The sequence below is a fragment of the Ochotona curzoniae genome, unplaced genomic scaffold, assembly GCF_017591425.1.
Source record: "Ochotona curzoniae isolate NIBS_2020 unplaced genomic scaffold, NIBS_Ocur_1.0 scaffold_4506, whole genome shotgun sequence".
Lineage (NCBI taxonomy): Eukaryota > Metazoa > Chordata > Mammalia > Lagomorpha > Ochotonidae > Ochotona > Ochotona curzoniae.
Genome location: NW_024467119.1, coordinates 63,880,612 through 63,905,428, shown reverse-complemented (window position 1 = coordinate 63,905,428; position 24,817 = coordinate 63,880,612).

The following is a 24,817-nucleotide window of genomic DNA, read 5'->3' as shown; positions in this document are numbered from 1 at the left end:
CTAAGGCTAGCTCTGGTAATCATCTGAGATGGCTCAAGTGGCTGGATACCGGTCACCTGTGTGGGATAGACAAAATTTTTATGCTAGCTTCAAGTTTCATCCTGGCCCAGCCATAACTGTCAAGCATTTGAGGAGTGAACAGATAAAATTTATTTCTCTTTGAAAGAACTCTGTGCTTTTCATGTTCATTGAAATTAATTTAATGATAGACACTGATAGTTTCATTTTTTGCCTTATGAAGCTGAAGTTATTTATTATGTGATCACATACTTGATATTTATGAAGTATAGTCAATAACTTTCTTTAAATAAAGAACTGAGTTATAAATATTAAAAATTCAATTGAAACTTCCACTGGGATTAACAGTAAATGTGATCATGAATTAATCTCATTAAATGTACCAGATTGACAATGTTCACTAATAACACTCTTAAGGAAAAGTGCAGCTTTAGAAAGCAAGAATGGGATAAAACTGGTACCACATACTTAAACAGAGTGAAGGTATTGTGCAACTAAGAATCATATATGGACGCATTTTTATTAACTTGCAAATGAGGAATTCTATAATTTTAATCGCTATCAATCGCTGCATGTGATGAAATGAAATCCCATCCACTTGCTAGTATGTAGGTCATTAAAAATTTAATTTTCTTAGCCTCCTGAAACTTCTACACTTTCCTTTATGCTCTGTTCTTCCACAGGTTGTAGCTTATAGTCCACTTCTGGCTCACTGCCCTTTTGCCTGTCTGAATACTGACCAGTTTGACTCTGTGTCATCAACCTGGTGCCTTAGAGTCTGTACATCAAGAAACTGACTCATTCACAGTGATCCATTTTGTAGCACTTGCCATTTTCTAAATAATAGATGTTGCTTTGCTGGCTTAGCCATGGTAGAAATGTCGCTAGGATCTCAGGGTAACGGTTCTTCTCACTTGTTGTGTGACTATGTATTTTCTTTCTTTTCTCATTTTCTTCAACTATAAATCTTAAGCAAAGCATGGAATTCCTATAATTAGACATAAGCAATCTATAGAAATTATAAGATGTGAATTTATAAATCATTTAAGAAATGTAATTGACATAATTATATAACACGGATATTTTCACTGAGTATCGTCTCCATAAAATTTGTGTGTGTGTGAGTTTGATTCTTGTCTGTATTGCCCTTTTCCGTAGTGCAAAACGAATAAAAAAAATCAGCAAAATAATAAAAACACAATGAACGGAAATTGGATCATGGAAGCAAATAGCATCTTTTCCATTATCACTATATTCATGTTAATCATTAAAATAATTGTATTTAAACAACTGAGCTAAGAATGCCTGTGTGCTTACTCTTTAATTTATACTCTTTTCCTTTCAAAAAGCCTAAATCAAGACATATAAAGAGTGTCTGATTCAGGGTTGGCATGGTGGTACAGAGATTTCACCTGACTTGTGAGATGACTGCATCCCACAGGGATGCCACTTCTGATGCAGCTACGTCTCTACTAATGTAGCTGGGCTAGCAGCAGAACTTAAGTCCAATGTTTGTGATCCTACCACCTGCCTGGGATACTCAGATGGAGTTCCGGGCTTCTGGTTTTGGTCTGACCCAGTTCTGACCATGGTAGTCACTTAGGGACCGACAAACATTTCTGTTTCTCCCTCTCCGTAATGGTGTCTTTTAAATAAAGAAGTTAGTAAGTAAATAAGTAAGTAAATAAATAAATAAATGATTTAAACAGACTTATTCAGAAATGAAATACACAAATTTGTTATAGAAGCCAGCTATAAACAAATTGAGAGTTCAAGAAACACTTCAATTTAAAATCAAATAGAGAAGTTTTCAATACATATGCTGTTCAACGTTACATATGCGTACATATAATACATGCATATATATGTATATAGTCTATAAATGCACATATACATACATAGGTATGCATATCGACTCATGATACACATATGTGCATGTATTTAGAGAAAATATTGTGATGTGTTCCTCTTGCAGGAATGTAAAAATAACATGTTGTTGATGACTTTTGAAGTTTTGGAACTTACATGACATAGGTGGACGGGATTCAAAGTCTTTTATGTTAGGCGTTCCAGCCAGGAGCTGACATATCTTTAAGTATACTCCCCTTTAGATATTGCTTCTTGTTATCATTTGAAAATGTGCCTGACTATAAAAAGCTATATTTCAAAAAGACATTCTGTTATCAGCACTTACTCTATTGTAATTCAAGTTCCTTTGTCTTTTAGGAAAATTACTATTGAATTGTAGTCCCAGAAAATCTCTAATAGCATGGTTACTAAAACTGATGTTTCATACATATTTATAACTAAAACCATAAAGACCATTGCACATTTGAAAATAATACATCAATCAATGCCATAGATTCCTGCTTAGCAACTCAAAGAAAAAGCATAGTTTAATGTGCTCTTTTACAAATCACATGCTGTGTACTTTTATGTAAAAATTATCAAAATGATTTTTCCTGAACATATATACATAAGTTCATATATACATATATCATACATATGCATAAGGTTCATGTATAAAGTGCTAAATAAATGACCTCTTTAATACAATTTGCTTTTATATAAATATTTTTCTTTGCTTAGCTAAGGAGTTCTTTAGGTTAAGTGATAACAATTCTGAAGGGAGAGTCTAATATACACACTATGCTAACATGTTGCTGAACTGATTTTGGCCACAATAATAAGTAGTAATGTAAGTTGGTGTTGTTCCATATCAGCTCTCAATCAGTTAGTAACATAGCTGTCTTATCTTTCAACACTATCACCAGATGTTAATAGAGGAAATTGTAGAATGAACAGTTATAGGGTGGAAACCTATGGAATAACATAGTATTGTTGGACATTGTTTGCAATTCTTTTCTAAGTAACACAAAATGCAAACTGAACAAATACATCACTGCTATAATAAAAAAAAAAGATGCTACTATGAAACGCATATGTGCCGAACATAAGATCAACGAAATACATATTGATGATCACAATTTGATCATCTTTTTAAATATTACCTAAAAGATTCTTAATTTTAAATTTGACATCAGTGTATTTACTCAAGGGTGAACACACTCCAATATTGGTTTGAGTCTCAAATATTCGAATGACTTTAAAACGTTCTGTGTCATTTGAAATAACTGCCTATTCATGAAATCTGATTTCCTGCAATAAACAAACAAAAACACTTTTTGGATTCAAGAAAGACTTGATCTGTTTTGTTTTGTTTTGTTTTTCATTTTCATGACGCAGTTCCATGTGTATACTGATTTCCCTTTCCATTCCCCCACCCCACCACGGTTTTCCCCCATATTATGACAATTGTATCGTCCTGCAACAGTCCTGCAATAGTATTGTACTGTTCTTAAAGTTACGTTTGGGGCTGGCAGAATGGCATTGCAGGCTAATCCTTTAATGTATTCCACGTGCTGGTATTCCACGTGTCCACAATTCTTGTCTGGCTACTGCACGTCTCATTTAGCTCTCTGGTAATAGCCTGAAAAAGTAGTGTGCGGCCCCTGCACCAATGTGGAGGATCCAGAAGAAGCTCGTGGCTCCAGTTTGGGGACTGTCCCTTATCTGAAAATATTGGCCATTTGAGGAGTAAACCAACCGATGAAAAATGTCTGTCTCTTCCTCTCTCAGTAATTCTTTAAATTAAAATAAAGAAACAATTTTCAAAGCCACTTTTTAATAATCTCAGAATTACTGATATTTCATATTCACTCTCGCAAACAATATGGGGCTATATGCATTAAATGATGCTAAACATTTAGATTATTTCACTTCAGCACTAGTAATATTTTTCCAGCTTATAAACTTTACTTTTTATCTGAGTGTTAGATATTTTCTGTTTACTTAGCTAAGATTTTCCAGGGATGAATTTTCTACCTTGAGTTTTGAATTGCATTCTTTTTTCTCTATTCCATTAGCCTGCAAGCAACTTCACATCCCCCACAGTTCAAAACCAAAATCAATTATCACCATCAATATGACTACTATCACGAACAGTAACACACCTGCCCCTCTGCTCCACCTTGTCATCTAAAGCCAATATTCTCTAAAATGATTATTTTCAGGTTTTTTATCTACATGGAAAATTCCTATATTTCCATTACCCAAAGCTTATTCTAGCTATAAGCTTCTCTGCTGCTTCCTATTTCTTCTCTAAAGGATATTCATACTAATTATAGTGCTCCACAAATGTATGTCTAGCTCATCTTTGTATTTATAAAGTCTCACATATTCTCATACTGTCTTCTACACAGCTCAACAAGTATTAGCATTGCCAAACTTACAGAAATTAAATCACTTTCATTCCACAAAAAGAAAATCAAGATCATAAAATTTATTGAACTTTCCAGTTACACAGTTTGATTAGGTTGAATTAGAATTAAGAATCGCATTTTCTGACAAGTACAGGATTATTTTTCAAAACATTTCATTCTGTTCACTATGTTGAACACTATATTCTATACTACAGTACAAAGTACATTAAATAAAATTTGCTTATAATATTCTGCAGGCTTGATTTATAGATTAATAGTGTATACTCAAGTCTCTGCTGAATGTTAACTTTGTATAGTTATTTTTTGCTCTCCTTCCTCTCTCCCACTCCAAAGACATGTAATTCTGTTTTTTTTATTTTAAATATTTATTTTACTTTTATTGCAAAGTCAGATATACAGAGAGGAGGAGAGAGAGAGAGGAAGATCTTCTGTATGATGGTTCACTTCCAAGTGACTGCAATGGCTGGAGCTGTGCTGATCCATACCCAGGAGCCAGGAGCTTCCTCCAGGTCTCCCACAGAGGTACATAATCTCATAGCTTCCAAATGTCCTCTACTCCTCTCCCAGGCCACAAGCAGGAGGTTGGATGGGGAGCAGGTTGCTGGGATTAGAACTGGTGCCCATATGAGATGGTGGTGTTTGCAAGGCAAGGGCTTTAGCCACTAGGCCACCACAGCAGGCCATGTAAAGATAGTTTAACCAAGGATATAAGGTTAAAGCATTTTGAGTGGTAGTGATACTTATATTCTTTTACAAAATTGTAAGAAGTAGCTTTGCAATCTGTACTAGTGTTAAGATTCTTTTACCAGTTACCATTGAGGAATTATAGCTGAGGGTGCCGAGTAGATAGGGACGACCCAGGGAGAAGGGGAAAACCTCTATACCAACAAAACTGTAACACGCTAAAAAAAAAATAATAACAATTACAGTTTAACGTTCCTTTCATACAGTATTTCACACATCAGAATGTGGAAGGTTAATACTGCTTCATGTCTTCCAAACTCTTTAGTTAATTGTACAGAAATAGGAAATGATTCCTTAACAATTTAAACACATGAAGTATTTATATTCTACTGACATTCGTAAAAAGCAAATACAAAGAGGTAATCTAACTGCTATCTTTCAAGCACAGTTCAGGGTTAATGTTCTATTCTACCTACAAGTCAATTTTTTCTTCTTCTATTTTTACCAATTATTAATACCAGGAGAGACAGGGCTCTCTTGGACTTTGGGAACTTTCTATCGTTCCCAAAAGAAACAGGAGCCGAAACTTTCTAATTGTGCACAGCTTCCTTTGTCCCTCAAGGCCCACACACCTGAAACAAAAAGCAGGTGAAGGACACAGGCTAGGCTACCAGAGGTATGTGAATCTATGATTTTACTCTTGGTTGGGAATGAGGTGGCAGCTCGTCTTTTCTCTAAGGTTAACTTGCTGAAACGAAATCAGGAAAAGAACCATGAGTGAAGGAGTAAGTTGGGTCTTGGTGTACCAAGTAAAACATGAAAGGCTATTCAAAGTCCAGGACCATGCCCCCATCCTTTCTTATATTTATTATTTTTCGTAGTATGTAATGACTACAAATTTCTTGCAGACTTAAAATAAAGCAAGATCTTTTACTGTTGAAGAAAAAAAAATTAAAACATGTAACAGATATGGGATGAAAAATATCCAGGACACACTTAGCTATCTTACTGATTTTAATAAAAAATTTTGCTTAATTGTTAGCCTGCATTTGATGACAATTTTGTGAGGTGAGGGGGAGCTTTGTCTGCCCGCCCCATATGTCTAGAACATACTTAATTTATGATGTGTTAGGGAATGTTCACAGGACAAATAGCACAACTTGTTAAATATTTTTAAATGGAATAAAGTTCAAGGGTACAAACTAGCATCTTTATGCTTTTTCCGGTTATAAAGTTGAGCGAGAAAAACATTTGTGTTTTTCTAGTCCTTTATGGAAGTCTAGTTCATTTAAAATATAGGTAGTATTAACATCCCTGTGCAAATATACACATATTTCCGCAAAAACTAATATCATGTTTGTTTCCTTATGCAGCATTAAACAAGTTAACTTTACCGTTTGGGCAGCAGTATTTTCTTATGCCATTTCTACCACAACACTGAAGCAGAGGAAATTGACTTTATTCAACACTTGTGTCTTTTAAAAGGATAATGATTTCATCTAGTAAAAGCTGTCCAGGCCTACTTAGTTTCTTTCTAGAAAGAAATCGTCCGCTCATTCATGATAAGATAATTTGTCACCTGGAAATTAAATTACCCATCGCTGTGTACCTGGAGGAATTGTGCTATATGCTACCCACTTGTACTGTTATTACCTCTATATCAGGATGTTCTTATTTCTATGAAAATTTGTGCTGTATAATCAGACTATTAAAATGATTCAACATTACCCAAGTCCTGTTTCCTTATCCAAATCAAACATGACATATAGGAACAGTTTAATGATACTTAAAATAGTTATCTATTATATATAAGAATCTCTGAAAATTTATTCTATGTCAAATTGATTAAATATTTTAAATAGGCCACACTTTCTAAATATTTATTATTTGTTTATATTATAGAATAAAATTTGTTGTTGATTAGGCAGATTACGGATATAGTCATAAATATTCACAGTGGGAATTAATTGTATTTCTCTTAAATTTTTAAAATATGAAAATGTTAAGTATCCTCCATTGTCTTGAAATGTTGGTTTTACAACTCATAATCACCTCTACTTTCTATTTAATTGTTATAGAAAGCATGATAAACATCACTCTTGGAAGGTATGATTTTCAAAGCGTATCGCTATGAAAATCTTACAGAAAACCACTAACTAAATTATTTTTAATGAAAATTTTTGAAAATAATAAGTCACCTGAATAGGGATTTGACAAGCAGATATCATTTAAAATTAGTTTATCCCAGGATTATAACGCTTTAAATATTATGGACAAACAAATCTACATGGGATCAGGTTTGGGAACAGAAACTGAAACACCACATGGATCACAGATATCCTGTGTTAGTGTGTTTGTGTTTTGCACATAGCACTGCGCCCAACTGCACCTCTCTGCTGATTTGCACTGTGGGAGTCATCAGGCTATAGTTTAAGTACTTGCATTCCTATCATCCTATGTGTCATCTGGATTGAGTTCTAAACTTCAGGCTTTTCTATGCATTTTGGAAAGTGAAATCAAAGACACATGATTTAATATCTGGTAAGTAAAAATCAAACCAGAAATTTGTTATTGATAAGGGATGAGAAACAAGAAGTGTATTAGGTTCTGTATGACTTTTTCTTCTCAGACTAGACTTACTCAAATTTACTTTCCTTCAATGAAAAACATCGCTATTCACCTATGGCTCTGATGGATATTTCCATTAAAAATACTGCAATAATGTTTAACTGATAGTTCCAATTAGCAGCAGCAGGCACACCCAAACATTCCATGAATACTGGGGCCTCTGTATATCATAATTCTGATCTTGATGTGTACTTAGTCATCTAGTACTAACCTTTTCTAACATCATAATGGCAACACTAATATGTACTTGATTGCCTAATGTGAGTATATACTCCTCTCTCATTATCTAAACACAAGTTGCCACTTCTGATGGTTTAGTACTTTCCTGTTCTTCCATGTATCAATAATGCCACAGCCACTGTCAAAGTACAAATACAAATCAAAAAACTCTTCAAAAGTTTCCGCAGAATGTTAACAAAACTAATGCATTCGGATAATTCATGTTGAATTATAACATTCCCTTACATATCGCTAGTGACCACACTCGGAATAATATTCAACCCTCAACATATCACATAGATACTTTTTAAAAGATGCCTGATTGGAAAAGGCAGAGTTAGAGAAAGCGATAAAGAGACAGTAGGGAGAGGAAGATAATGAGGAAAAGGGGTTTTTCTACCTGCTGTTTTACTCCTCCAAGTCATTGTTAGAATCAGAGATGACCAGGAAAAAGCCGGGAGCCTAGCGCTCAGTCTTTTCTCCCAAAGTTTGCATGGGGAACCATGCAGTTGAGTCCTACTCTGTTGCTCTCCCAGGTACTTTAGTAAGGAGCTGGATCAGAAATGGAGAAGTTGGGATGTTAACTGGTACTCCGATGGGATGGAAATGACTTAGGCAGAGCCTATGGATGTGTCATTTAATCTGAAATCTAATGAATGAGAAATCTTTGGCTAGATGAATGACCAGTTAAGGACAGGACATTTGCAACATGGTGAAATACTTAGCTGTTCTCTCCTGATAAAAGTGAAGCATGTGCACATAGGACTTTGTCATTTACACAAGTTTGTTGAAACAGAACATTCAATAAAGGAAGTGAGATCATTAATATACAAATAGTTGTCAAGGAAAACTCACAACAGATGATGGAGTCTGATCTGTGAGTACATTCTATCTTTAGGTTTATATCATGGCGGAAACTAGAATCACAAGGTAATCTGGTACAAGAACCTTGTTATAAGACAGATGAGATCAGAGCTCAGAGTGTTTCAGATGCTTCTTCATTTACGTGGCCAATCTTTATATATATATATATATATATATATATATATTCTTACTTCTTACTGGAAAGTCAGATCTACAGAGAAAAGGAGAAACAAACAGAAAGATCTTCCACCCTTTGATCACTACCCAAGTAGTTGCAATGGACAGAGCTGAGACGATGAAAAGCCAGGAGCCAGGAGCTTCTTCAGCGTCTCCCACGTGGTTGAAGAGACTCAAGGCTTTGTGTGGTTTTCCACTGTTTTCCTAGTCTACAAGCAAGGAAATGGATGGGAAGTGGAGCATTCATGACTTGAAACATCACCCATAAGAGATCCCAGGGCATGCAAGGCAAGGACTACCTTGCCAGGCCCAGGCGATTGTTTTGCCAGTCCAATATGCTACAAGCATGAGAAAAGCCTAGCTTGGCTGGCCAAGGCTACTAGGGATTGTATAGAACTATGATCCTAAACCCACTTTTAAATTTGTTTACTTTGTTTCTAATAAACATGCTATTTACTGTTCAATTCCTAAAATGTTCAAACTTTGTCCATTACTGCAATATTCACATTCTTTTCAGTTCAACTTTCAACTCATGCCTCTTTCATTAAAGTATGTTTTAACTCAAAAGTCTTTTTTTTTTTCCTTTTTTTCCATGGCCACTAAGAAAAATAACATTGTCATCTCCAGACAACTTGGAAATTGGCACTGTTGTTTTTGAGCCAATGTTAATCTCATTCCTGAATGAACCGATATCACACCTATACACCTGATGGCATGTGCTATTACATCTGATATGAACCCTGGCAACTCGCTCTATCCATGGTGGTGCATGAGGCTGATGAACAAACTGAATTTTATTGAAAAGAGCAGACTTATTTGAAGTGCAGAATTAAGGCGCCTGGGAAAACAGCCAGGAGGGATTTCTTCAGCAGGAAATGTACTGAAGGAAAATGATCTGGAGGTGTTATAGCCACTGGGAAATTTGTACAAGATCCTTAAGGAAATGATTCTTGTACGGTGAGCTCATCCTGTCTTTTTATTTCCTGCTTCTATCATTGGATTGTTAAAATGTTTTGTCTTAAGGCTTGTCAGTAGGGGTGGAGTAGGAGCAGGCAGTTGAAGCTATTGGTCTTTTTTTCACTGGCAAGAATGATCATGTATATTCCAGCCACTCGGCTTGGTACCAGAGCCTGCTTTTCTCCAACTTACCCACTAAATTCTTTATTTGCCTTTAATTACCAGACTTGCTGTCTACTCAGCATGGTTTCCCAGCTGTCATCAGCCACATTACCAAAGTGGCCCCTCTGTTCTACCATTTTACCATTCCAACTGTAATTGACTGCATTCATTATCCTAAACCTTCTTGGGTATTGTTTTGCTTTGTTATGCTTTTTATTGCTCTTCTATATTTAAGTCTCAATCATTCAGTCAGTTACAGAAAGCATATGTTAGATCATGACAATGAGTATTTAAATAATTCCCTACCCTTTACTAGCTGTGTTGTTACTGGAAAGTTTTTCATAAGTTTTGTCATGTGCAAAAATGGAACAAAAATTATATCTCAGAGCATTTTATTTGTTAGAGGATGAAATGAGATTACATATTAGCTGGCACATAATAACTAACAACATACTATTGTGTTCATTAGTTTCTATTCTAATTTAACATATCAGATCCCAACTTGCATGAGTTCTATAGCCAATTCTTATCCGTTAATTTATATTCATATAGTGTAACAAGATAAGATTCTCAATCATATTTTTAAATCCCTTTGCCTGGCCAAGAGGGTTTTCTTTAAGACTATTAAAATGCTATGAGGAACTCACTTTTTTTTTTTTTCTTACAGAAATTAAAGTTGTTTTGTAGAATCTTTGCTCTGGAGAACCCAAAAACCATTCACTTAGGTAATGTTTATCTGGCACAATGATCAAGAGCCCAGTGTGGGATATCAAGATGTCCCATCAGAGTGCCAGGCTTGAGATCTGCCTTTATTTCCAGTACAAACTTCTTGCTAATGAGTATCTGTGAGGTACCAAGTGATGTTTCAAGCTTGTGCGTCCCTTCCATGGACATGGAAAACACAGAATGAATGCTAGGATCCTGATTTTGACTTGACTCCACTGCCTTTCAGGAAGTGAAACAGAAGATGTAAGATTTTTTTTTCCTCTGCATTCCAAACGGTGAAAATACATAATTGAAAATGAATGACAAAATCGCTCCTTTAATAGGTTGCTCTAAGAAGCCAACATTCCCTTCCTTGCCAAGAGTCACACTTAATACTTCCCAAAATAAGACCAAAATGTATTATGTACTAGGTTATTGCCAACAGTGCCTTCAATACTAGGCACACTGTGGAGAGTAACCCTGAAACGCTCTGTCAATTCAACTACAGCCTTGTGGTTACAGACAGCTGGTTAACTGAACACCAACAGAGGATCCATTTACCAGTGTCCCTTGCCTATCAGCAAGAAGCTTCCTATCGGGGGTGGGATTGGAGTGCAACTTTAGGGACATAGCCACAGTGCAAACTTTGAAATGTTTCTGAAACTTTCAAGTCCTACAGGGTTCAGTCAATCCTAGAAGGCACACACAAGGAGGTTAAACAGCATGGGCTGGAAGAAGAATCAGAACACATGCCAACAGCTGCCGGTGCAGCTTACTGAATTCATGTGGCATTACGAATCGACAGACAAATCTGTTAATATTCGATTTGAAGGAATATGCAGAAAACTCCTTGAAACTCCTGAAGCAGTTGGCCACTGACAGAGATATTTCTAAGTTATCATTACTATTTTTTTTTATTGGAAAGTCAGATTTACTGAGAGAGGAAAGACAAAGAGAAAGATCTTTCATCTGCTAATTCACTCCTCCAATGGCTACAATGGCCAGAACTGAGAATTTTCAAAGCAGGTTCCAGGAGCCTTCTCTGGGTCTGCCACATGGCTTTTGGGACCCCAGGCCTTGGGCTATTCTCTTATGCTTTCCCAGCCACCAGCAAGGATTGTGATGGTAAGCGGGGCTACCAAGACATGAACCAGTACCCATATGGGATTCCATAGTATGAAAGGCAAGGATCCTAACCACTAGGTTACTGTGCTGGGTCCCAGTTCTCATTACTATTGAGTCCTGGGGTTACATGTAGAACTGTAGACTTAATTAAGAATGAAAGAGTTCTAGGCCTAGTATGAAAAAGTAGAAGATGTATTCAGGAAGGGATACCAAGACCATAAACACACATCACAGACCCTGAAGCATGGATTAAAAAAGCGTGTGTAAAGGAAAGGAGTGCTGGCAGGTGATTTGATCCACACTCTACAACATCAATATCCTTTACTGGAGCTAGTTTAAATTTCAGTGGCCTAATTTCTGATCCATCTTCCTGACAAAGTACCTGAGAGGATAAAGATGGTACAACTACTTGAGGCCCTGTCACCTACATTGCAGACCTTGAGAAATTTCTGATTCCCGCCTTGCACCTGGCCCAGACCTGGTTTTGTGGCCTATACGGAATGAGCTAGTGGGTATCTTTCTCTCTGACTCTCCTTTTTTCTTTCTTTCTTTTTAAAAAGATTTATATATTTTTATTGCAAAGTCAGATGTACAGAGAAGAGGAGAGACAGGGAGGAAGATCTTCCATCCGATAGTTCAAAAATAAACACATTTCAAAAAATGCTTTAAAACATAAATACTTGAAGTCATAGTTATACTTTCATAAGGTAAAAAAATCTCTATTGTTATTAGTTGGAATATACTACAATTAAATACATATGTTTATGAAAACTATCAATTTTTTAAATAAAATAGTTTTTGATTTCAAAATATCTATGCTTTCTTGTGCCAGCAATTGTATACTGCAAATTTTGTAAAGTGTTCTTCTATTATATATGCTTCCAGATAGTTTCTTTGGGATATTTGGGAAAAAAAAAAAACCTTTTGTCAAGTATTTATTTTTACACTCATACTCTCCTTTGTCAATAGCCAGTCTTTTCAATCTTATTTCATCTTTATCTTCCATACATTTGGATGCTGGCTATATTTTTACCAGAAATTTGGCCCCAGAATATTTTTGATTTAGGCATATATTTGTAACTTTGATTACTAAACAAGAATTTAATGAATTTCGAGCATTTGGGTAAGTTGTATAACCTCTACTTTAGCCCCCTCCTCTATAAACTTTTGATAGTAGGACTATTAAACTTTCAATTTACTGTAAAGAATGCTTTTGTTAATTCAGTAGAGTTAGTTTCTAGATACTTCAGTAGTAACCGTAAACTTCTAGGGTATCTCTGCTTTACAGAGTAGATTTATCTTGACCTCTGATAATTTGAACTGTTAATAAAAATCATGTCATTCTTTACCATTTTACTTGAGATACTACATAACCAAATGATAAACCCATATTACAAGTGATTCCCTTCTTCCTGACCTGTACTATTCAGGAACTTCAAAGCAAAACAGAACACCGAAGGAAGAGATAAATAACTGCACACTTTCTAATGGAAGAACTTTAATTTGCATTTAGCATTAATCCTTGACACTTTAATCTATGAATGCAAATGCACAAAGAAGAAATGCTGTTTGTAATTCCCCTTTGTCAAGGGGTTAGTTTTTTTTTTTTTATGGGTTTTTTTTTTTTCCATCATCCCTGCGGTAAATGAAAATTCTCAGCCAATTATGGCATACTGTCAATGTGAATCTGAATCATCCAAGTGTGAATGAGTGTGTGTGTGTGTGTGTGTGTGTGCATGGACATTTAGGAAACATTTAAAAAAATATGTTACAGATGTGGTGCAAGCCAAATGTCATTTTTAAACTGAAATCTTCTTTGATTTGTTTCTGTGGTAAAATAAGGTTACTTATATTTGTAAGCTTCTGATGCTGTCGTTGCAATAATAGGACTTAAACCTGATCAAGTATCTGCTCCCAGGGATGTGTTTACTGTACTTCTGCTTTTGGTACAGTTTAGCAGCGCTTTGCTTTTCATGTCTCACATCATTAGAAATTAAGCATTTATAAAGAGCATCCTCATGCAACAGCCTGCTATTTCTGGAAAATAGGTTATTTCATTTCTTCAAATCCCAGGATGAGATTTCACTCTCTCATGCCATCTGGCAAGATAATAAGATAACATCTAAAATCAATACTTTAATATGATCCTGACTAAAACCTAGCTTCAATGAGAATTAATGGCATATGGCTAAAGCTTAAGCAGGGAAACAGAACTAATGTTACTTTTAAAAAATGTGTATTCAAGAACCAAAGGGTTTTTTTATACACAGAAGTACAATAAAATATAAAGACCATCTCATATTTTTAGTTACTAGAAAATTACCTTTACTATATTGACAATAACAATTATTTAAAATCTCAAATAGAATATTTATATATTGCAAATCTCCAGGTTTTTAGATTGAAGATTAAATCAATAAGGATTACATTAGTGATTAGAGCAGTGCAACAATCTGTATTTTGAGTAAACAGGATCTTAATATCCAAAGACAGTATGTGTTCGCTAGGGATGTGGCTGAGAAGAATTGATATTTTACTTAATCTTGTTGTACCTGAGAGCAAAATCTCTCCGATTTCAATCATTCACCATGCGTTGAGTTTGTTTTGTGATCCACTATTTTGTCAACATTCCAAGTACTTTCTTTGTAAATGAACAGAATATCATCTACCGGTTCAGCGTCAGTTTTACATATACACAGGGTCCGCAGCAGGAGAGAGTGGGTGGTGTCACTACGCTGATATATCTGTACTGTAAAATATGTGAAATTTGTTTAGTTTATGTAAATAAAATAATTTTAAAAATGAATATTCCCAGAATGTTTGTGTCCATAATTTTTGTCTGTTCAGTATCTGTGTTTCTTATCCTGTTCCGCATTGCACTCAGTTGAACCCTGCATTGGTCTTATTTTCCCTTGAGTGAAAAAAAAAATCACAAAAAATACTTAATATTATTGAATCTATTATTATTTCAAAGTATTTTCATGATGTGGGAATTACTGATTGGCATTTATTTGTATTTTTTATAATATTGCATTATAATATATCATTTTAGCAAATATGGGAAGGAATCATTGTCGTGTCACATTGGGTTAAGCTTGCACCCATACCCAAAACCTTTATCAAATCTCTGATTGATTCCCAGATGCAATGCTTCTGATCCAGGCCCCTGCACAGGCACTTGAGAAAAGAAGAAATGGCAGTTCAATTATTTTAGCTTTTGCCTTTCAAAGTGAAAGGTTCAGATACGATCTCTGGATCTTAAACTCCAGCAGGCTTAGTCCCATCCATCGTGGCAATTTGGGGAGTGAATAAACAATGGAAGATCAGTCTCTCATTCTCTTTGTATTCCTCTCCTTGTCACACTTCCACTTAAATATATAAATACTAAACAAATAAATATTTTTGAAAGTAAAATGAAGAGCAGTTAACTATTTAAAAAACTTGCAGTGCATGCGTCGTTGAATCGATAATTTGTGAAATGCAAAGATAATTTTCTTCTTTTTGTTCTGCTCCTCCCTGCCTGTGTCTCAGTCTTTCTCTTCTGTATCTCTTTTCTATCCCAGTACTACAGATGAACCCATGTATTCTTTCAAGTTATTTCACATAGGGGTGCGGGTGTCCCCAATATGCCAGTTTCATGGATACGCCACAAAACGGGACACCTCCAAAGCATAGCCTGTGGTCATCTTAGGCTTTTGGACTCATGATATTGAAAGGCAGAAACCAAATCATAAAGAAAAGGTTTACTATGTAAATCTAAAGAATGAATTGATAAGCCCTTAGTAGAGTCTTAGATAAACTACCAAATTGAGTACTTTATGAATTTCCCTACATATATTCCCAACTCAAGTCCAACCTATAGCCTTCATTTTGTGTCTTTAATCTTCTTAGCAGAACGTTCTCATTTTTTCCAATTTCACATACACACACACATATATATAAATATATATATTGATTTACATATAATATGATTTTATGATTTACATCTGATACACATATATGTTTTATATCGGTGTGTATCTTCTGACACAGGGCTTTATACTGAGGATGTGCAGGAAAAATTCCAAATTGTTCTTATGTCAAGTCAGTTAATATCTGGCCATAGTATTCCACAGAGTGTTTGAATTTGTGGAGAAAAGGAAATTCAACATGAACAGAATCAGAAGATGGTTAATGAAAAATTCTCCTAAGAGCCAGGAAAAATCTGAAAACGCATGCAAAGGGTACATGGGATTCACTTGTATGTAGCCAGATCTGATATTCTCACCAGCCAAGATTATAGTTGGTATGATTCTATTACAAACTATCACATTAAAAGAATCATTAACATCACTTAATTAATATCAATATGTATTTGGCCTTTATGTAAATATATTTGATATACAGTTATGAATGGACTTATATAGCATACTTTCTTTTTAAATATTTATTTTATTTATTTGACCTGTCTGGCATGGCAGCCTAATGTCTAAAGTCCTCACCTTGCGACCACTGGAATCTCATATGGACACCAGTTCGTATCCCAGCTGTGCCACTTCCTATCCAGTTCCCTGCCTGTGGTCTGGGGAAGCAGTAATGGATGGCCCAAAGCCTTGTGATCTTATGCCTTTGTAGGGGATTTGGTGAAGCCCCTGGCTTCTGGTTTTGGATAGGGTCAGTTCCAGCCATTGTGGACCCCTGGGACTGAACCAGCAGAAAGAAGATATTTCTCTTTGTCTCTCCTTCTTCCTGTATATCTACCTTTCTGATAAAAATAAATTGATTTTTAAAAATATATTGATTCTATTTATCTGAAGAGCAGAATTATAGGAAGAGAGTTCAGAAAGGGAACACATACAGAGCATGAATTCTATCTGTGATGTGTGATTCACTTCCCAAATGGTTGCAACAGCCAGTCCAAAGTCAAGATCTGAAAGCTTCATCTGAGCTTTTCATGTGATTTCCCAAGAACTTGGGCCATCTTCTATTGCTGTTCCTAGCCACACTACCAGGGAGCTGGAAAGATGTAGAACAAGTGGAGCTTGAGTCAGTTCCCATATAGGATATTCACATTGTCAGCAGCAGCTTATTCCATCACGTCACAATGCCAGCCACTATGCTGTATTTTTATTTATTTATTTATTTTATTGAAAGCTATAGGTACAGATTGTGAGACAGAAAGATAGAGTTCTTCCATCAGCTAAATTACTCCCCAAATGGCCATAATGGTTGGGCTGTACCAGATCAAACCTAGGAACTAGGAGCTTATTCCCGGTTTTTGTCATGAGTACCACAGTCCAGGCATTTGAGGCATCTTTTCCTGTTTTCTTAAACATGTTAGCAAAGAGCTTGATTAAAAGTTGAGCTTCAGACTTGAATTATGCCTCATGCCACAGCACCAACCCCTCCTATAGTGTATTTCTTAAGTAGTCTGGTTTCCAGAATCAAAAGTTTCAGATCTCTCTCTCTCTCTCTCTCTCTCTCTCTCTATCTCTTTAGTAATTTTTAAGGCAGATTTACAGAGAGAAGGAGATACAGAGAAAAATATCTTCTGTCTTTTAGTTCACTCACCAAGTGGCTGCAATGGTCAGAGTTGAGCTAATCCTGAATTAGGAATCAGGAGACTCAATTGGGTCTTCCATGTGGATGCAGGACCCAAGGATTTGGACCATCCTCTATTGCTTTTCCAGGTCACATGCAGGGAACTGGTTATAAAGTAGGACAGCTAGGATACAAACTCGCCCCCACATGGGGCATCTCTGCTCTTGAAAGCCGAGGATTTACTCACTGAGCCTTCATGTTGAGCCCAAGCTTCAGATCTTAATACAATCTAAGGATTGATTGGTAGTAATTATTTGCTTTTTTAAAAGACACACTTATTGATTTGAATGACAGGGTAAGAGAGAAAGACTGACAGAAAGACAGAGAGGCTTTACCTTCGTTTATACTACCCACATGGCCACAAGTGTTAGAAATTGCAGTGGAGGCCAGGACCCAAGATTCATCCAGCTCTCCCACGTGGGTGGCAGGAAGTCAAGTACTTGAGCTATCCTATGTGGCTTTCCCAGGAGCTTTAGCAGAGAGATGGGAATGAAGTGGAGTAGTCCCAAAATATAGTCTGTAATTATATCTGGATGTTGGCCTGTGACTTAACCTACCACACCGCAGTGACAGGTCCAGGGACCATCGACTTTTATGCAAATGATTAGAAGGAAAAGAAGAGGTCTGAATTTAAATGTTTTTATTTCAATTCAATGATTTTAGGCGCTTACATACCTGAAGATGAACATGAAGTTCTGAATTTGTTAAAACATGGCAGCCCGGCACGGTGGCGCAAGTGGTTAAGTCCTCGCCTTGCACTCGCCTGGATCCCATATGGGCACCGGTTCTAATCCCGGCAGCCCCACTTCCCTTCCAGCTCCCTGCCTGTGGCCCGGGAAAGCAGTCGAGGACGGCCCAAAGCTTTGGGACCCTGCACCCGCGTGGGAGACCCGGAAGAGGCTCCTGGCTTCGGATCGGCATAGCATCGGCCATTGCACTCACTTGGGGAGTGAATCATTGGATGGAAGATCTTCCTCTCTGTCTCTCCTCTCTGTATATCTGCCTTTCCAATAAAAAAAATAATAAAAATCAATCTTTAAAAAAAAAAAACATGGTATGGGGATGGATCTCATTCGGATGAAGACATAAGTGAGAAAAGAGCCTAAGGCCAAGGCTGCAGGGCTGTCAATGTTCTGAAGTTTGACTGAGGGAAATAACACATTTAAAAAGGACATAAGTATTAGTGGAAATGCACTGACACCTTTCCCTATTGCTTGGAATCACCTTTAAACTAATGGGATTCCTTGTTTGAATCAAATATTTCAATGGCTCTTTTCAGTTCAAAGTTAAAATCAAGATCCTATTCAAGAATATTCAATAGGGGGCTAACTGCTTTGTATAATAATAAGAAAGATTTCTTTATTGTGTGCCTTCTAATAGGTAACATCTTTCAAATGTGATTGACTTCAGGGGCCTTTCTCCCTTAATATAGATTTGTGCTTTGTTGCCTGTATAAATTGCTATTAGACACAATTGTGTTCGCTCCAGGAGGTGAGGAGTAGAATCAGGAGCAATGGAGCTCAACATGAACTCATATTACTGGGGCACAGAGAGGTTGACTAGGCTAGTCAGGTCAAGGCATTCTGGACATTCCATTGTCTTTCTTATGCTATAGCAATCCATATCGAATAACTTAAGCTTTGAAAAATGCACTATTGTCAGCATTCTTTTTTAGTGATTACCCACCCCCCCAAAAAATGGTCATTTCATTGGTCAAAAGCACAATGTAATTACAGTGCAGGAGGGTCATGAAGCCTGATGAGTTAGGTCATTGGTAACAGCAATGTGTATACAGATAGAAGCATGTAGTAGTGCTGAAGTATGATTGCAGAGAGGAGAGAAGCATTTGGAGAATAGGCCGTGAGAATGAAAACAGATTTGCAGATTATAAAAAGAATGTTTCCTCAAGGAATCCACTTTCTTTTCTTTTCTTTTTTTTTTTTTTTTTTTAGATTTTATTTTATTTTTATTGGAAAGGCGGACATACAGAGAGGAGAGACAGAGAGGAAGATCTTCCGTCTGACGGTTCACTCCCCAAGTGAGCACAACGGCCAATGCTATGCCAATCCGAAGCCAGGAGCCTCTTCCGGGTCTCCCACGCGGGTGCAGGGTCCCAAAGCTTTGGGCCGTCCTCGACTGCTTTCTCGGGCCACAGACAGGGAGCTGGATGGGAAGCGGGGCTGCTGGGATTAGAACCGGTGCCCAGATGGGATCCCGGACATGCAAGGCGAGAACCTTAACCACTGTGCCATCGTGCCGGACCCAGAATCCACTTTCAATCTGAGAATGTTCATGGTAAAAAAATATGTCAGAATATGGGTGCCATATTCTCCCCAGAGGCATACACGTGTACACATACTAGAGGTAGGATCCAACATGGACCATTAAAGTGAAGAAAGACTTGAACATCAACCTGGATTATAGATTTGGAACGGATATTGCCAGAATGTACAGCAATCAGAATGACTGTGACTAATAGAGAAGCTCCTTATATGGGAACATGCTAAGATTAAGAATACAGATTTCTCAAGATGATTTTCTTTGTCTTCATTTTAGTCCTATTTTAAATTTATTTTGAAAAAATAAGATAACATTTTAGAGGCTAGATCATTTTGATTATAAAAAAACAATCAGGACATAAATAAAATATTTCATTCAAATGATTAGTAAGCAACTGTGGAATTACTGTGTAATAGGCACAATGCATTGACTGAGATCTACAAGCACTTTAAAAATAAGTCTGAAAATGTTCAAAGTTGAAAGGAATGGATGTTGGAAGTCTGGTGAAAAAGCTGAATGACTCCGAAGTTAGTTCACTCTCTCAAGCTGTTGTTAACCGGAGGATTGAATGCTGGCTCAGCTTGAGAGCCGGGAAGCACAAAGGCTCATGAAACTGGAGGAGAAAGAACAGTGTAACTTAAGTTGGCTAACTCAGGGAGGAGAGGCTTTGTGCGGACTGATCAATAAATCAAACTAATCATCCAGGAATAATTTGGAAGGTCTGCGTCTGCTTTTGTCACAAGTAAACAATGAAAGCATCCTTAAATCCTGTCTAAACAGCACTACAACAAAGGATGATAAGTGTGCTTATCACAGCACCTTTCAGAAAAGCTGGGATATGATTACAGACAGTGAGAGAGATGATGCTTGGAACAAGTGAAGTATATCAGGAGGAATCTTCATTAGCCAAGCTTGGCTGCAGGTGCTCCCACCATGCTCCAGGAACTTTGTTTTGCAGATCAGAATATTAGTTTCCTATTTTCTAATTTGGCCTATTTGGACAGGAAATTAGACAGTGTGTTATCCTGGATGTTTAGCAGATAGTGATCTAGAAATATTGCAGTGTAAAGAATATTTCAAATCTCCAATAGTAAAGGACCAGCTTTATGGCTAAGTGGGTTGACTTACCTATTCTGATGCCCTATCTCATAGTGGAGCGGCAGATGAAGACACAGTTACTCCGCTTCATATATGCCTATTTCCTAAAGAGCGCAGCGGAGTAGCAAAATAGATCAAGCGGGAGACACACATGAATTTCCTGTGTCTTGCTGATATCCTGGCCCAGTGTCCAATGTTGCAGCCATGTGGTAATCAAAGCAGTAGATGGAGGCTTTCTCTCTCCTTGTTATTCTACATTCCAAATAAATAAGCAAATTTTAAAAACATAGATCAAATTCGTTCTGTGTACTGGGAGAACAATGCAGACTACTTAAGTCGTGATAGTTCATGTTTAAAACATTCCATATAAAATACTGTGAAGGAAATAAAAATGATTTTAATAATCAATGTAACTCAGATATATAAAATGTGCTTCATTACTTATATAAATTACCGTGTAACCTTGCATTCCTCTTTTTTTTTGCTACATTTGCAGTGAACAGTATATATTTTACATATATAGGACATCTCCATCAACATTGTCAGATAAAAAAGGTTTATTTTTATTTGAAAGTCAGATATACAGAGAGTAGGAGAGACAGAAAAACACGATCTTCTCTCCATTGATTCGCTCCCAAAGTTGCTGCAATGGCCAGAGCTGAGCCAATCCAAAGTCAGGAGCCAGCATCCTCTTTTGAGTCTCCCTTGCAGGACTCAAGGCTTTGGCTCGTCCTCGACTGCTTTCCCAGGCCATAAACAGAGACCTGGATGGGAAGCTTGACTGCTTTGATTGGAACTGGCACTCATGTGGGATCCCTGCATATGCAGGTCAAGGACTTTATCCTCTAGGCTGCCGCAGGACCCAACAATATCAAAAATTTAATGACTAATGCAAAAAAAAAACATGATTCTTATAAGTAATAATATTTTGTTCAGGAGAAAACATAAAATATGCTTCAAAATCTAAGTTCAATTTAACCAAAATAGAACTTTATTTCTTGAATCACATTAGCTATATTTTTACCCTGCTGTTAGCTACCATATTAAGATTTATATTTTCTTTGGTGGCACCGGTTTAATAAAATTCCTTGATATTCTTATTTCTGCTACTCTATTTGAGATGCTGTCACACTCATTTTTTGTACTTTAACATGCTTTGTGTTATTTCTCTGTTGATACAACCTGCCTATTTAATCTACAAATGCACTTAGTTTCTCTACACTGAACTAAACTAGGAAATTATTTGAAAGATTGTACCTTAATCTTTTCAGATGTTGTAACAGCTGTGCAGCCATACCATTTACTTCCAGCTTGTAGCTACTGTGTGTTTTAATTTGCCTTTAGCCCTTAAAAGTTTTCTTAGTTTTGTTTTTCCCAGATTGGCGATAAGAAACAGTTACCTGTGTGGTATAATTCTCTGAATTTCTGGCTTCTTTGTAGTCAGTTTCCTTGAGCTGCAACATTTACTGATTTCATTAGCGTCTTACAGTACATTGTGAGTCACCATCAGTATACATTACTAATATTTAATTTTCTCTTTTGTAGGTTAGTAGATTCATAATAAATATATTCCATCCAATAGCAGGTGAGAATTTAACAATTTTTCTTCTAGGTAAGAATTGTTTTTACTCCAGTTTAACATAATCATTCTGGTTACCTGCAGGCAGCTCACCAGAAAACATCTATGCTAATTTAATTACCCATTTTAGAAAAATTCCGCGATATTCAGTGTTAGAGTAGATGAATACATGCTTCACATTATGCTTAATTGTCAGTATCTTCAAACAGTTTTTACATTTGACTCGCACAACAAGTCCTTCACAAGTCTGTTTATCTGCTTAGTTTTTCATAACAATTTGAAGATATAGACTGGAACAATAAAATGCAGCTTATATGATGGCAGAAGAAAAGAATGTGTTAGGGGATTTCACACCAGAGACCTAGTTTTTGACTGAGTAGTAATATAGTTCCCTTCTGTTCACATTGGGAACACATAAGCACAAGGGAATATTTGTGTGATCCTAACTTGTCTACAAGAAGAAAGAGAACTAGAATAGCTGTTGGTTAATATTAATGCCAATCATAGGAATTATGGCAAGAGGATCCAGTAAAGATAAGGATAGTGGAAGTGAAGGTTTTATGACATCAATTATCAAAGGAAAATGTCCAGGAAAGCACACATTAGTGTAATGGGCTACACTAGATGGAGCAAGCCTTAAAAGCTTGCTGGCCTTTTCTCTTAGGATAGAAAATGAAGGTCTGCAAATGGAACTCAGTATCAAAGAAGATATCGATTCTTCCTTTCCTGTACACAAACCTGATGACCTGGGTGAATAAACATTCTGACCCACAAATGTCTTAAGATAAGCAACACCTGTGGGAGTTCCTCAGTCTTAATTGGGAAGCAACATTTTACTAGATTTCTTAGAAAGTTATTAGTGATAGACAGTGATTTTAAAATCCACAGTAAGTGAATTGAAAATGTAGAAGCAAGTCGAGAATGACTTCTCTCTCTCTCTCTCTCTCTCTATATATATATATATATAGATAGATATAGATATAGATATAGATATAGATATAGATAGATATAGATATGAGCAACATGGATAGTTAGTTGATTCTAGTGTTCCAAGTAATGGTGTTGAGAAAAATGTAAACAATTTATACTGGTTAAATAATCACATACAGTTTTTGAGTCTTTGAGATAATGAAACTGATTCATGCCACTATTGATCTATTTTATTATTAATTAAAGTAATAAAAGCAACCTTTTTTATACATCCAAAAAGACAAAACTCTCCATGACCTTATTCCTGTGGAACTTATACTGTATCGACTAGGTGCTGCAACTCAACTAAATGCTACTGGACAGCACGGGGGCCATCTCTAGCAGGCAGATCTTTCCAATGTCTCAATGCAAAGAACCACAACATTCTAGTCCCTAACTGCATGAGCCACACTTATAATTGGTGCTTAAAACAAGTCTGCTTATTTTGGAATGAAAGAGAGGGGATAGGGATAGAGTGAGGGAGAGAGAGAGAGAGTTGGTTTTCTATTTCTTGATCCTTTTCAAAGTGCCCAAAGCAGAAAACCTATCAGAAAATTGTTGTAGTATTACAGTAGGAAATATTTTTAAATGCGATTCTTAAGCAACCCTATTTATAATTGAAAAGTTAGAACTCAAATGTCACCAACTTTTGCTTGGTGAAATACCACGTTAATTAAAGCATAAAGACTGTGAGAAACACACAAATCTCATAGCTGATAAACAGCTTGTACTGAGAGGTGGGATCAAGATGTCTGAAAAAGAGGAATGGAACTCAGCCTCCATCAGAAACATGTTTCCGAATAAGGGAGGAACCACATTTCTGGAAGATTTGGTGAAAACCCCAGCAGAGAATTGACTGGTACTACAAAGAACACAGGGATTGAAAACCAGCAAAGAAAAACAAAGTGCACCTCGACTGTCTTTACTCCCACTGCTACTAGCATGATCCAGTGCTGTGGTCAGGGACACCATCTTCCTGAGAAACATTTTCTACATATAAAAGAGAAGAATAGCAAATGTCTATAACTAACATCACCTGTCCCTGCTTACTCAGCTCCCCTGCCAGGGGAACCACATTGACAGGAAGAGGTTAACAGGAAATAAGTGCCAATACACCACTGCCATAAAGGCACAAATCTAACAGAGAACTCCACAGTCTATCCGATTTCACATTAAGAGCACTACCAGAATCCAAGTTTTTACTTCACTCAGAAGAAGAACCTCTCTTAGCCTCCTTCTGCTTCACAGTGCCAAACCCAAACATTTTCCAAGAAGCAGCTGGAATGCAACCCTTCTTTGGAGAAAACATACAGGCCATGTTCAGTCACAAACAACCAGAGATAGTGGCGGCGGATAGCATCCTCCTCGGAATCCTTCAGTTACCTCTGTAGTTCAGTGCCTAAGCCCTGAAGTTGAATCTGTTTGCTTTGTTCCATCCAGGGAACTTATTCTCAGCTTCTTGGAGCTAGTTGCTAGTAGCACCCCCAGA